This window comes from Lathyrus oleraceus, chromosome 2 (genome assembly GCF_024323335.1).
Source record: "Lathyrus oleraceus cultivar Zhongwan6 chromosome 2, CAAS_Psat_ZW6_1.0, whole genome shotgun sequence".
In the NCBI taxonomy this organism is placed as follows: Eukaryota; Viridiplantae; Streptophyta; class Magnoliopsida; order Fabales; family Fabaceae; genus Lathyrus; species Lathyrus oleraceus.
Window position 1 is genome coordinate 91,465,779 of NC_066580.1, and position 16,058 is coordinate 91,481,836.

Consider the following 16,058-nt stretch of genomic DNA (forward strand, 5'->3'; position numbering starts at 1 on the left):
AACCGTAGTTATCTGCTTCAAACCTTATTTGGTATCTACTACTATAGAAATAAATTATTCAAGAGTATCATTCAAAGCATGCTTGACTATGGGTTCGTGGAGTATTCTGGCACGACAGCCTTTTGAAGGAAATTGATAATGGATTATATACTATATTTTGGAAAGGTGGTTTTATTAAGTAAGAATCTTATTGTGACGTGGAACAATGTCTGTACTACTCAATAAGGGGGGAGTTTTGAGTGTTGGGTCCCTCATAAATGAATGAGGAAGACTCCATTAAATTTGATATGGTGTTTATTACTTACAAATCCAAGGTGACAATACCCTTAGAGCTAGAGTGATCAGGAATAAGTTTTATTATTAGCTACCACGTTGATCGACATAGTATGGTATTAAGAGGAACGTGGATTCGTATTTGATGATAGTAGTTGGTTCTTCTTGTAGGAGAACATGATCATGTTTTGATGATTCTCTGGAACAATACCTTGTATTTAAAACTCCCAATATTGACCTTTTTGTTTATCATTTCTTCGACGCTAATGTGAAATATATCATTAAAGAAATATTTGATTTTTCCTGATTTAAACATTCAGACTTGTCCATCATATGTATCTACAAGCCATCATATTACATTCAAATAATATTATGGGGGACCTCCCTATCGTAGAATTATAGTAGTAATGGTTTATATGAGTTTCAAATAATCTTATAATCTATTAACACCAATGATCAATAACTACCTTGAGCTAAAACTTTATGGAATCAATTCCTCTAATATTTCATTATTTTGAGGATTTATATCATCGAGGTTCTATTTGTGAACCTATCATTTAGAGAATTCACATGGCCCCAAATCTGATTTGTGTTATTGTGAAAGAATCTAATCATTTTGTAATCAGATTTCAATCTTTTAACTTTATGGAAATTACCTAGAAATCCATCCAGATTAATGTTTTTTTCTTGTTATACCCTTTGTATTTGGAGAATTTTCAAAGAATATGGTCCAAACAAGGAAACTTGTCACTTTGTTGGTTATGATTAGTATGTTGAATTTTTTGGCATTGCGGGAGTAAGCGTGTTTAAGGTAAAACAAGTCATAAAATTCTTCAATTAATTAACCTGATTGTTCTCATGTTCCGACAAGTAACCTCTCTGATTCTTCTTCTTTATTTTTGCACGAGTATTGAATCTTAAAATTCTATGGATTAGTTTCATCCTCATATAGTTCCAAAAACCAAATGTTGGAACCCTATTTAAAATTTATAGGATTACATGCATTAATGATGGTGTAACCTAGAGAATTTCTAGGTCCTTCTACTAGATGTGGTATCTTTAAGAACCAATATACTAATTTACGGAATTGTTTTAATCTAAACATCAGTAACTTTAATTTATTATATATGAGTTAATTGGTATTAAGGCGGACGTTAAAACTACTTTAAAAATGGGCGGAATCTTGTGGCTCGATATATGGTTTCTCAACTGATGACTTTAGTTTTAATCTCATACACTTTCCTTGACAGCAAAGAAAAGATGGACTAATTGCATTAAGATTACAACAACAATTTATATTTACCTCATTTTGAGAATGTTAATGATATCATAAACTATTGAATACTCAATACATTTTTGTACTTTTAAGAATTATACATTAAAAATGCCGAAGAATTGAGTTGTTGTAGTATAGTGGTAAGTTTCCTGCCTGTCACGCAGTGACCCGGGTTCGATCCCCGGCAACGGCGTATTTATTTCCATTCTTTATATTTTGATTTGGATAGAATTTATTTAATTTGAAAAATAATAAATTTTAACTTTCTTTTAAGAAAAATTCTCTTTCTCTTTTCTGGTAGAAAGGAATACCATTGTTTAGAAAATTAATTTAGAATAAATTACAAGCCTTGTTATAAGATATCGGCTATCCTTATCCTTTGACTGATATGTTATGATACAACGTCATTTTATTCATAGAAAATGTCACTGAAACATATACCGATAAAAGAAATTTTAAGGCTTATATGTATATATTTTATTTCCTTATTTTACCTCATTAATTTTATTTTCCCTAGTTTAAAACTCAAACGTTTGATTCCATAGTTTCATTTATTATTACTATATCAATCAAATCCGTTCTAAAATGTCCAGATAGGGACAATTTGGGGAAAATGTGACGATTCTTTCCCCAATATTGGATGTGAAGAGAAAATAACAAAACTTATATTTTTGTGAGTATTTTAGTAGGCTATTTGACCCAGGAGAGACAAATGGGAATCCCTCGTCTCCTCTTCTTTTTTGTCTCATATAAGAGGTTCTTAATTGAGGGACATCTAATTTATGAATAAGGTTAATAAGTATCAAACTAGAAATCCTATTGGCAGCTTCACCCCGCTCTCTTATTCTTTATGGTGAGGATGTGATGGATTTTTGCAGAAGAACCAAATACAACATTCAAAACTTGTCACACTTATTCATATATGTGCGTGTGATATTTATCGCCATACAGTCAATACTCCAAGTCTACTATTTATACAAATTTTTTTCTCATCATATGCTTCTCGTCATCTCTGAGACTCTTGGCTTCTCTATCATTAACATTTCTTTTGTTTGCTTAAGTATTCCTAATTTTATAGATAAGGTCAAAGCTACTTAGTCACTGCTCATTGCTGGCAGGATAAAACCGTAGTTATCTGCTTCAAAACCTTATTTGGTATCTACTACTAGTAGAAATAAATTATTCAAGAGTATCATTCAAAGCATGCTTGACTATGGGTTCGTGGAGTATTCTGGCACGACAGCCTTTTGAAGGAAATTGATAAATGGATTATATACTATATTTTGGAAGGTGGTTTTATTAAGTAAAAGAATCTTATTGTGACGTGGAACAATGTCTGTACTACTCAATAAGGGGGGAGTTTTGAGTGTTGGGTCCCTCATAAATTGAATGAGGAAGACTCCATTAAATTTGATATGGTGTTTATTACTTACAAAATCCAAGGTGACAATACCCTTAGAGCTAGAGTGATCAGAATAAGTTTATATTAGCTACCACGTTGATCGACTATATGTTATGGTATTAAGAGGAACGTGGATATCGTATTTGATGATAGTAGTTGGTTTTCTTGTAGGAGAGACATGATCATGTTTTGAATGAATTCTTGGAACAAATACCTTGTATTTAAAACTCCCAAGTTGACCTTTTTGTTTATCATTTCTTCGACGCTAATGTGAAATATATCATTAAAAGAAATAATTTGATTTTTCCTGATTTAAACATTCAGACTTGTCCATCATATGTATCTACAAGCCATCATATTACAAATTCAAATAATATTATGGTGACCTCCTATCGTAGAATTATAGTAGTAATGGTTATATGAGTTTCAAATAATCTTAAATCCTATACACCATGATCAATAACTACCTTGAGCTAAAACTTTATGGAATCAATTCCTCTGAATATTTCATTATTTTGAGGATTATATATCATCGAGTCTATTTGTGGGAACCTATCATTTAGAGAATTTCACATGGCCCCTAAATCTGATTTGTGTTATTGTGACAAAGAATCTAATCATTATTTGTAATCAGATTTCAAATCTTTTTAACTTTATGGAAATTACCTAGGAATCCATCCAGATTATGTTTTTTTCTGTTATACCCTTTGTATTTGGAGAATTTGTCAAAGAATATGGTCCAAACAAGGAAAACTTGTCACTTTGTTTTGTTATGATTAGTATGTTGAAATTTTTGGCATTGCGGGAGTAGCGCGTGTTTAAGGTAAAACAAGTCAAAAATTCTTCAATTAATTAACCTGATTGTTTCTCATGTTTCCGAGACAAGTAACCTCTCTGATTCTTCTTCTTTATTTTTGCACGTGTATTGAATCTTAAAATTCTATGGATTAGTTTCATCCTCATATAGTTCCAAAACCAAATGTTGGAACCCTATTTAAAATTTATAGGATTACATGCATTAATGATGGTGTAACTAGAGAATTTCTAGGTCCTTCTACTAGAGGTGGTATCTTTAAGAACCAATATACTAATTTACGGAATTGTTTTAATCTAAACATCAGTAACTTTAATTTATTTATATATGAGTTAATTGGTATTAAGGCGGACGTTAAAACTACTTTAAAAAATGGCGGAACTCTATGTGGCTCGATATTGGTTCTCAACTGATGACTTTAGTTGTTAATCTCATAACACTTTTCCTTGACAGCAAAGAAAAGATGGACTAATTGCATTAAGATTACAACAACAATTTATATTTACCTCATTTTGAGAATGTTAATGATATCAATATAACTAATTGAATACTCAATACATTTTTGTACTTTTAAGAAATTATACATTAAAAATGCAGAAGAATTGAGTCGTTGTAGTATAGTGGTAAGTATTCCTGCCTGTCACGCAGGTGACCCGGGTTCGATCCCCGGCAACGGCGTATTTTATTTCCATTCTTTATATTTTGATTTGGATAGAATTTTTTTTATTTGAAAAATAATAAATTTTAACTTTCTTTTAAGAAAAATTTCTCTTTCTCTTTTCTGGTAGAAAGGAAATACCATTGTTTAGAAATTTAGAATAAATTACAAGCCTTGTTATAAGATATCGGCTATCCTTATCCTTTGACTGATATGTTATGATACAACGTCATTTTATTCATAGAAAATGTCACTGAAACATATACCGATAAAAGAAATTTTAAGGCTTATATGTATATATTTTATTTCCTTATTTTACCTCATATTAAATTTTATTTCCCTAGTTTAAAACTCAAACGTTTGATTCCATAGTTTCATTTATTATTACTATATCAATCAAATCCGTTCTAAATGTCCAGATAGGGACAATTTGGGGAAAATGTGACGATTCTTTCCCCATATTGGATGTGAAGAGAAAATAACAAAACTTATATTTTTGTGAGTATTTTAGTAGGCTATTTGACCCAGGAGAGACAAATGGAATCCCTCGTCTCCTCTTCTTTTTGTCTCATATAAGAGGTTCTTAATTGAGGGACATCTAAATTTATGAATAAGGTTATAAGTATCAAACTAGAAATCCTATTGGCAGCTTCACCCCGTCTCTTATTCTTTATGGTGAGGATGTGATGGATTTTTGCAGAAGAACCAAATACAACATTCAAAACTTGTCACACTTATTCAATATGTGCGTTGATATTTATCGCCATACAGTCAATACTCTCAGTCTACTATTTATACAAATTTTATTTCTCATCATATGCTTCTCGCCATCTCTGATACTCTTGGCTTCTCTATCATTAACATTTCTTTTGTTTGCTTAAGTATTCCTAATTTTATAGATAAGGTCAAAGCTACTTAGTCACTGCTCATTGCTGGCAGGATAAAACCGTAGTTATCTGCTTCAAAACCTTATTTGGTATCTACTACTAGTAGAAATAAATTATTCAAGAGTATCATTCAAAGCATGCTTGACTATGGGTTCGTGGAGTATTCTTGGCACGACAGCCTTTTGAAGGAAATTGATAAATGGATTATATACTATATTTTGGAAGGTGGTTTTATTAAGTAAAAGAATCTTATTGTGACGTGGAACAATGTCTGTACTACTCAATAAGGGGGGAGTTTTGAGTGTTGGGTCCCTCATAAATTGAATGAGGAAGACTCCATTAAATTTGATATGGTGTTTATTACTTACAAAATCCAAGGAGACAATACCCTTAGAGCTAGAGTGATCAGGAATAAGTTTATATTAGCTACCACGTTGATCGACTATATGTTATGGTATTAAGAGGAACGTGGATATCGTATTTGATGATAGTAGTTGGTTTCTTTGTAGGAGAGACATGATCATGTTTTGAATGAATTCTTGGAACAAATACCTTGTATTTAAAACTCCCAATGTTGACCTTTTTGTTTATCATTTCTTCGACGCTAATGTGAAATATATCATTAAAAGAAATAATTTGATTTTTCCTGATTTAAACATTCAGACTTGTCCATCATATGTATCTACAAGCCATCATATTACAAATTCAAATAATATTATGGGTGACCTCCTATCGTAGAATTATAGTAGTAATGGTTATATGAGTTTCAAATAATCTTATAATCCTATTAACACCAATGATCAATAACTACCTTGAGCTAAAACTTTATGGAATCAATTCCTCTAATATTTCATTATTTTGAGGATTATATATCATCGAGTTCTATTTGTGGGAACCTATCATTTAGAGAATTTCACATGGCCCCTAAATCTGATTTGTGTTATTGTGACAAAGAATCTAATCATTATTTGTAATCAGATTTCAAATCTTTTTAACTTTATGGAAATTACCTAGGAATCCATCCAGATTAATGTTTTTTCTTGTTATACCCCTTGTATTTGGAGAATTTATCAAAGAATATGGTCCAAACAAGGAAAACTTGTCACTTTGTTTGTTATGATTAGTATGTTGAAATTTTTTGGCATTGCGGGAGTAAGCGCGTGTTTAAGGTAAAACAACTCATAAAATTCTTCAATTAATTAACCTGATTGTTTCTCATGTTTCCGAGACAAGTAACCTCTCTGATTCTTCTTCTTTATTTTTGCACGAGTATTGAATCTTAAAATTCTATTGGATTAGTTTCATCCTCATATAGTTCCAAAATCCAAATGTTGGAACCCTATTAAAATTTATAGGATTACATGCATTAATGATGGTGTAACTAGAGAATTTCTAGGTCCTTCTACTAGAGGTGGTATCTTTAAGAACCAATATACTAATTTACGGAATTGTTTTAATCTAAACATCAGTAACTTTAATTTATTTATATATGAGTTAATTGGTATTAAGGCGGACGTTAAAACTACTTTAAAAAATGGGCGGAACTCTATGTGGCTCGATATTGGTTCTCAACTGATGACTTTAGTTGTTAATCTCATAACACTTTTCCTTGACAGCAAAGAAAAAGATGGACTAATTGCATTAAGATTACAACAACAATTTATATTTACCTCATTTTGAGAATGTTAATGATATCAATATAAACTAATTGAATACTCAATACATTTTTGTACTTTTAAGAAATTATACATTAAAAATGCAGAAGAATTGAGTCGTTGTAGTATAGTGGTAAGTATTCCTGCCTGTCACGCAGGTGACCCGGGTTCGATCCCCGACAACGGCGTATTTTATTTCCATTCTTTATATTTTGATTTGGATAGAATTTATTTTAATTTGAAAAATAATAATTTTAACTTTCTTTTAGAAAAATTTCTCTTTCTCTTTTCTGGTAGAAAGGAAATACCATTGTTTAGAAATTTAGAATAAATTACAAGCCTTGTTATAAGATATCGGCTATCCTTATCCTTTGACTGATATGTTATGATACAACGTCATTTTATTCATAGAAAATGTCACTGAAACATATACCGATAAAAGAAATTTTAAGGCTTATATGTATATATTTTATTTCCTTATTTTACCTCATATTAAATTTTATTTCCCTAGTTTAAAACTCAAACGTTTGATTCCATAGTTTCATTTATTATTACTATATCAAATCAAATCCGTTCTAAAATGTCCAGATAGGGACAATTTGGGGAAAATGTGACGATTCTTTCCCCAATATTGGATGTGAAGAGAAAATAACAAAACTTATATTTTTGTGAGTATTTTAGTAGGCTATTTGACCCAGGAGAGACAAATGGGAATCCCTCGTCTCCTCTTCTTTTTTGTCTCATATAAGAGGTTCTTAATTGAGGGACATCTAATTTATGAATAAGGTTAATAAGTATCAAACTAGAAATCCTATTGGCAGCTTCACCCCGTCTCTTATTCTTTATGGTGAGGATGTGATGGATTTTTGCAGAAGAACCAAATACAACATTCAAAACTTGTCACACTTATTCAATATGTGCGTTGATATTTATGGCCATACAGTCAATACTCTCAAGTCTACTATTTATACAAATTTTATTTCTCATCATATGCTTCTCGCCATCTCTGATACTCTTGGCTTCTCTATCATTAACATTTCTTTTGTTTGCTTAAGTATTCCTAATTTTATAGATAAGGTCAAAGCTACTTAGTCACTGCTCATTGCTGGCAGGATAAAACCGTAGTTATCTGCTTCAAAACCTTATTTGGTATCTACTACTAGTAGAAATAAATTATTCAAGAGTATCATTCAAAGCATGCTTGACTATGGGTTCGTGGAGTATTCTTGGCACGACAGCCTTTTGAAGGAAATTGATAAATGGATTATATACTATATTTTGGAAGGTGGTTTTATTAAGTAAAAGAATCTTATTGTGACGTGGAACAATGTCTGTACTACTCAATAAGGGGGAGTTTTGAGTGTTGGGTCCCTCATAAATTGAATGAGGAAGACTCCATTAAATTTGATATGGTGTTTATTACTTACAAAATCCAAGGAGACAATACCCTTAGAGCTAGAGTGATCAGGAATAAGTTTATATTAGCTACCACGTTGATCGACTATATGTTATGGTATTAAGAGGAACGTGGATATCGTATTTGATGATAGTAGTTGGTTTCTTTGTAGGAGAGACATGATCATGTTTTGAATGAATTCTTGGAACAAATACCTTGTATTTAAAACTCCCAATGTTGACCTTTTTGTTTATCATTTCTTCGACGCTAATGTGAAATATATCATTAAAAGAAATAATTTGATTTTTCCTGATTTAAACATTCAGACTTGTCCATCATATGTATCTACAAGCCATCATATTACAAATTCAAATAATATTATGGGTGACCTCCTATCGTAGAATTATAGTAGTAATGGTTATATGAGTTTCAAATAATCTTATAATCCTATTAACACCAATGATCAATAACTACCTTGAGCTAAAACTTTATGGAATCAATTCCTCTGAATATTTCATTATTTTGAGGATTATATATCATCGAGTTCTATTTGTGGGAACCTATCATTTAGAGAATTTCACATGGCCCCTAAATCTGATTTGTGTTATTGTGACAAAGAATCTAATCATTATTTGTAATCAGATTTCAAATCTTTTTAACTTTATGGAAATTACCTAGGAAATCCATCCAGATTAATGTTTTTTCTTGTTATACCCCTTTGTATTTGGAGAATTTATCAAAGAATATGGTCCAAACAAGGAAAACTTGTCACTTTGTTTGTTATGATTAGTATGTTGAAATTTTTTGGCATTGCGGGAGTAAGCTCGTGTTTAAGGTAAAACAACTCATAAAAATTCTTCAATTAATTAACCTGATTGTTTCTCATGTTTCCGAGACAAGTAACCTCTCTGATTCTTCTTCTTTATTTTTGCACGAGTATTGAATCTTAAAATTCTATTGGATTAGTTTCATCCTCATATAGTTCCAAAATCCAAATGTTGGAACCCTATTAAATTTATAGGATTACATGCATTAATGATGGTGTAACTAGAGAATTTCTAGGTCCTTCTACTAGAGGTGGCATCTTTAAGAACCAATATACTAATTTACGGAATTGTTTTAATCTAAACATCAGTAACTTTAATTTATTTATATATGAGTTAATTGGTATTAAGGCGGACGTTAAAACTACTTTAAAAAATGGGCGGAACTCTATGTGGCTCGATATTGGTTCTCAACTGATGACTTTAGTTGTTAATCTCATAACACTTTTCCTTGACAGCAAAGAAAAAGATGGACTAATTGCATTAAGATTACAACAACAATTTATATTTACCTCATTTTGAGAATGTTAATGATATCAATATAAACTAATTGAATACTCAATACATTTTTGTACTTTTAAGAAATTATACATTAAAAATGCAGAAGAATTGAGTCGTTGTAGTATAGTGGTAAGTATTCCTGCCTGTCACGCAGGTGACCCGGGTTTGATCCCCGACAACGGCGTATTTTATTTCCATTCTTTATATTTTGATTTGGATAGAATTTATTTTTATTTGAAAAATAATAAATTTAACTTTCTTTTAAGAAAAATTTCTCTTTCTCTTTTCTGGTAGAAAGGAAATACCATTGTTTAGAAATTTAGAATAAATTACAAGCCTTGTTATAAGATATCGGCTATCCTTATCCTTTGACTGATATGTTATGATACAACGTCATTTTATTCATAGAAAATGTCACTGAAACATATACCGATAAAAGAAATTTTAAGGCTTATATGTATATATTTTATTTCCTTATTTTACCTCATATTAATTTTATTTCCCTAGTTTAAAACTCAAACGTTTGATTCCATAGTTTCATTTATTATTACTATATCAAATCAAATCCGTTCTAAAATGTCCAGATAGGGACAATTTGGGGAAAATGTGACGATTCTTTCCCCAATATTGGATGTGAAGAGAAAATAACAAAACTTATATTTTTGTGAGTATTTTAGTAGGCTATTTGACCCAGGAGAGACAATGGGAATCCCTCGTCTCCTCTTCTTTTTGTCTCATATAAGAGGTTCTTAATTGAGGGACATCTAAATTTATGAATAAGGTTAATAAGTATCAAACTAGAAATCCTATTGGCAGCTTCACCCCGTCTCTTATTCTTTATGGTGAGGATGTGATGGATTTTTGCAGAAGAACCAAATACAACATTCAAAACTTGTCACACTTATTCAATATGTGCGTTGATATTTATGGCCATACAGTCAATACTCTCAAGTCTACTATTTATACAAATTTTATTTCTCATCATATGCTTCTCGCCATCTCTGATACTCTTGGCTTCTCTATCATTAACATTTCTTTTGTTTGCTTAAGTATTCCTAATTTTATAGATAAGGTCAAAGCTACTTAGTCACTGCTCATTGCTGGCAGGATAAAACCGTAGTTATCTGCTTCAAAACCTTATTTGGTATCTACTACTAGTAGAAATAAATTATTCAAGAGTATCATTCAAAGCATGCTTGACTATGGGTTCGTGGAGTATTCTTGGCACGACAGCCTTTTGAAGGAAATTGATAAATGGATTATATACTATATTTTGGAAGGTGGTTTTATTAAGTAAAAGAATCTTATTGTGACGTGGAACAATGTCTGTACTACTCAATAAGGGGGGAGTTTTGAGTGTTGGGTCCCTCATAAATTGAATGAGGAAGACTCCATTAAATTTGATATGGTGTTTATTACTTACAAAATCCAAGGAGACAATACCCTTAGAGCTAGAGTGATCAGGAATAAGTTTATATTAGCTACCACGTTGATCGACTATATGTTATGGTATTAAGAGGAACGTGGATATCGTATTTGATGATAGTAGTTGGTTTCTTTGTAGGAGAGACATGATCATGTTTTGAATGAATTCTTGGAACAAATACCTTGTATTTAAAACTCCCAATGTTGACCTTTTTGTTTATCATTTCTTCGACGCTAATGTGAAATATATCATTAAAAGAAATAATTTGATTTTTCCTGATTTAAACATTCAGACTTGTCCATCATATGTATCTACAAGCCATCATATTACAAATTCAAATAATATTATGGGTGACCTCCTATCGTAGAATTATAGTAGTAATGGTTATATGAGTTTCAAATAATCTTATAATCCTATTAACACCAATGATCAATAACTACCTTGAGCTAAAACTTTATGGAATCAATTCCTCTGAATATTTCATTATTTTGAGGATTATATATCATCGAGTTCTATTTGTGGGAACCTATCATTTAGAGAATTTCACATGGCCCCTAAATCTGATTTGTGTTATTGTGACAAAGAATCTAATCATTATTTGTAATCAGATTTCAAATCTTTTTAACTTTATGGAAATTACCTAGGAAATCCATCCAGATTAATGTTTTTTCTTGTTATACCCTTTGTATTTGGAGAATTTATCAAAGAATATGGTCCAAACAAGGAAAACTTGTCACTTTGTTTGTTATGATTAGTATGTTGAAATTTTTTGGCATTGCGGGAGTAAGCTCGTGTTTAAGGTAAAACAACTCATAAAAATTCTTCAATTAATTAACCTGATTGTTTCTCATGTTTCCGAGACAAGTAACCTCTCTGATTCTTCTTCTTTATTTTTGCACGAGTATTGAATCTTAAAATTCTATTGGATTAGTTTCATCCTCATATAGTTCCAAAATCCAAATGTTGGAACCCTATTAAAATTTATAGGATTACATGCATTAATGATGGTGTAACTAGAGAATTTCTAGGTCCTTCTACTAGAGGTGGCATCTTTAAGAACCAATATACTAATTTACGGAATTGTTTTAATCTAAACATCAGTAACTTTAATTTATTTATATATGAGTTAATTGGTATTAAGGCGGACGTTAAAACTACTTTAAAAAATGGGCGGAACTCTATGTGGCTCGATATTGGTTCTCAACTGATGACTTTAGTTCTTAATCTCATAACACTTTTCCTTGACAGCAAAGAAAAAGATGGACTAATTGCATTAAGATTACAACAACAATTTATATTTACCTCATTTTGAGAATGTTAATGATATCAATATAAACTAATTGAATACTCAATACATTTTTGTACTTTTAAGAAATTATACATTAAAAATAGACGAATTGAGTCGTTGTAGTATAGTGGTAAGTATTCCTGCTTGTCACGCAGGTGACCCGGGTTCGATCCCCGACAACGGCGTATTTTATTTCCATTCTTTATATTTTGATTTGGATAGAATTTATTTTAATTTGAAAAATAATAAATTTTAACTTTCTTTTAAGAAAAATTTCTCTTTCTCTTTTCTGGTAGAAAGGAAATACCATTGTTTAGAAATTTAGAATAAATTACAAGCCTTGTTATAAGATATCGGCTATCCTTATCCTTTGACTGATATGTTATGATACAAATCGTCAATTTTCATTCATAAAAATGTCACTGAAACTATACCATAAAGAGCATTTTAAGGCTTATTGTATATATTTTATTTTCTTATTTTACATTCTTTATATTTTGATTTGGAAAGAATTTATTTGGATTGCAAAATAATACCGTATTAACTTTCTTTTAGAAAAAGTTTCTCCTTCTCTTTCTGGTTAGAAAGGAATCCATTGTTTCAGAAATTTAAATAAATTCACAAGCTTGTATAAGATACTCGGGCTATCCTTATCCTGGGGTGGTCAGGTGTGTATGTTCTGTTGGTACATACAACGCGTCATTTTATTCATAGAAAATGTCACTGAAACATATACCGATAAAAGAAATTTTAAGGCTTATATGTATATATTTTATTTCCTTATTTTACCTCATATTAAATTTTATTTCCCTAGTTTAAAACTCAAACGTTTGATTCCATAGTTTCATTTATTATTACTATATCAAATCAAATCCGTTCTAAAATGTCCAGATAGGGACAATTTGGGGAAAATGTGACGATTCTTTCCCCAATATTGGATGTGAAGAGAAAATAACAAAACTTATATTTTTGTGAGTATTTTAGTAGGCTATTTGACCCAGGAGAGACAAATGGGAATCCCTCGTCTCCTCTTCTTTTTTGTCTCATATAAGAGGTTCTTAATTGAGGGACATCTAAATTTATGAATAAGGTTAATAAGTATCAAACTAGAAATCCTATTGGCAGCTTCACCCCGTCTCTTATTCTTTATGGTGAGGATGTGATGGATTTTTGCAGAAGAACCAAATACAACATTCAAAACTTGTCACACTTATTCAATATGTGCGTTGATATTTATGGCCATACAGTCAATACTCTCAAGTCTACTATTTATACAAATTTTATTTCTCATCATATGCTTCTCGCCATCTCTGATACTCTTGGCTTCTCTATCATTAACATTTCTTTTGTTTGCTTAAGTATTCCTAATTTTATAGATAAGGTCAAAGCTACTTAGTCACTGCTCATTGCTGGCAGGATAAAACCGTAGTTATCTGCTTCAAAACCTTATTTGGTATCTACTACTAGTAGAAATAAATTATTCAAGAGTATCATTCAAAGCATGCTTGACTATGGGTTCGTGGAGTATTCTTGGCACGACAGCCTTTTGAAGGAAATTGATAAATGGATTATATACTATATTTTGGAAGGTGGTTTTATTAAGTAAAAGAATCTTATTGTGACGTGGAACAATGTCTGTACTACTCAATAAGGGGGGAGTTTTGAGTGTTGGGTCCCTCATAAATTGAATGAGGAAGACTCCATTAAATTTGATATGGTGTTTATTACTTACAAAATCCAAGGAGACAATACCCTTAGAGCTAGAGTGATCAGGAATAAGTTTATATTAGCTACCACGTTGATCGACTATATGTTATGGTATTAAGAGGAACGTGGATATCGTATTTGATGATAGTAGTTGGTTTCTTTGTAGGAGAGACATGATCATGTTTTGAATGAATTCTTGGAACAAATACCTTGTATTTAAAACTCCCAATGTTGACCTTTTTGTTTATCATTTCTTCGACGCTAATGTGAAATATATCATTAAAAGAAATAATTTGATTTTTCCTGATTTAAACATTCAGACTTGTCCATCATATGTATCTACAAGCCATCATATTACAAATTCAAATAATATTATGGGTGACCTCCTATCGTAGAATTATAGTAGTAATGGTTATATGAGTTTCAAATAATCTTATAATCCTATTAACACCAATGATCAATAACTACCTTGAGCTAAAACTTTATGGAATCAATTCCTCTGAATATTTCATTATTTTGAGGATTATATATCATCGAGTTCTATTTGTGGGAACCTATCATTTAGAGAATTTCACATGGCCCCTAAATCTGATTTGTGTTATTGTGACAAAGAATCTAATCATTATTTGTAATCAGATTTCAAATCTTTTTAACTTTATGGAAATTACCTAGGAAATCCATCCAGATTAATGTTTTTTCTTGTTATACCCTTTGTATTTGGAGAATTTATCAAAGAATATGGTCCAAACAAGGAAAACTTGTCACTTTGTTTGTTATGATTAGTATGTTGAAATTTTTTGGCATTGCGGGAGTAAGCTCGTGTTTAAGGTAAAACAACTCATAAAAATTCTTCAATTAATTAACCTGATTGTTTCTCATGTTTCCGAGACAAGTAACCTCTCTGATTCTTCTTCTTTATTTTTGCACGAGTATTGAATCTTAAAATTCTATTGGATTAGTTTCATCCTCATATAGTTCCAAAATCCAAATGTTGGAACCCTATTAAAATTTATAGGATTACATGCATTAATGATGGTGTAACTAGAGAATTTCTAGGTCCTTCTACTAGAGGTGGCATCTTTAAGAACCAATATACTAATTTACGGAATTGTTTTAATCTAAACATCAGTAACTTTAATTTATTTATATATGAGTTAATTGGTATTAAGGCGGACGTTAAAACTACTTTAAAAAATGGGCGGAACTCTATGTGGCTCGATATTGGTTCTCAACTGATGACTTTAGTTCTTAATCTCATAACACTTTTCCTTGACAGCAAAGAAAAAGATGGACTAATTGCATTAAGATTACAACAACAATTTATATTTACCTCATTTTGAGAATGTTAATGATATCAATATAAACTAATTGAATACTCAATACATTTTTGTACTTTTAAGAAATTATACATTAAAAATACAGAAGAATTGAGTCGTTGTAGTATAGTGGTAAGTATTCCTGCCTGTCACGCAGGTGACCCGGGTTCGATCCCCGACAACGGCGTATTTTATTTCCATTCTTTATATTTTGATTTGGATAGAATTTATTTTTATTTGAAAAATAATAAATTTTAACTTTCTTTTAAGAAAAATTTCTCTTTCTCTTTTCTGGTAGAAAGGAAATACCATTGTTTAGAAATTTAGAATAAATTACAAGCCTTGTTATAAGATATCGGCTATCCTTATCCTTTGACTGATATGTTATGATACAACGTCATTTTATTCATAGAAAATGTCACTGAAACATATACCGATAAAAGAAATTTTAAGGCTTATATGTATATATTTTATTTCCTTATTTTACCTCATATTAAATTTTATTTCCCTAGTTTAAAACTCAAACGTTTGATTCCATAGTTTCATTTATTATTACTATATCAAATCAAATCCGTTCTAAAATGTCCAGATAGGGACAATTTGGGGAAAATGTGACGATTCTTTCCCCAATATTG

The 16,058-nt window shown here is 30.8% G+C and overlaps 3 non-coding genes across 3 annotated transcripts; all 3 read left to right on the forward strand.

The window, feature by feature from the left end:
* Positions 1-4,371: 4,371 nt before the first annotated feature.
* Positions 4,372-4,443, forward strand: TRNAD-GUC (transfer RNA aspartic acid (anticodon GUC)). Its single transcript has one exon. It is a non-coding gene; the product is annotated as a tRNA-Asp (tRNA).
* A 2,638-nt stretch (positions 4,444-7,081) lies between these two features.
* On the forward strand, positions 7,082-7,153 carry TRNAD-GUC (transfer RNA aspartic acid (anticodon GUC)). The gene has a single exon. It is a non-coding gene; the product is annotated as a tRNA-Asp (tRNA).
* Positions 7,154-15,538: 8,385 nt separating this feature from the next.
* Positions 15,539-15,610, forward strand: TRNAD-GUC (transfer RNA aspartic acid (anticodon GUC)). The gene has a single exon. It is a non-coding gene; the product is annotated as a tRNA-Asp (tRNA).
* Positions 15,611-16,058: the final 448 nt, after the last annotated feature.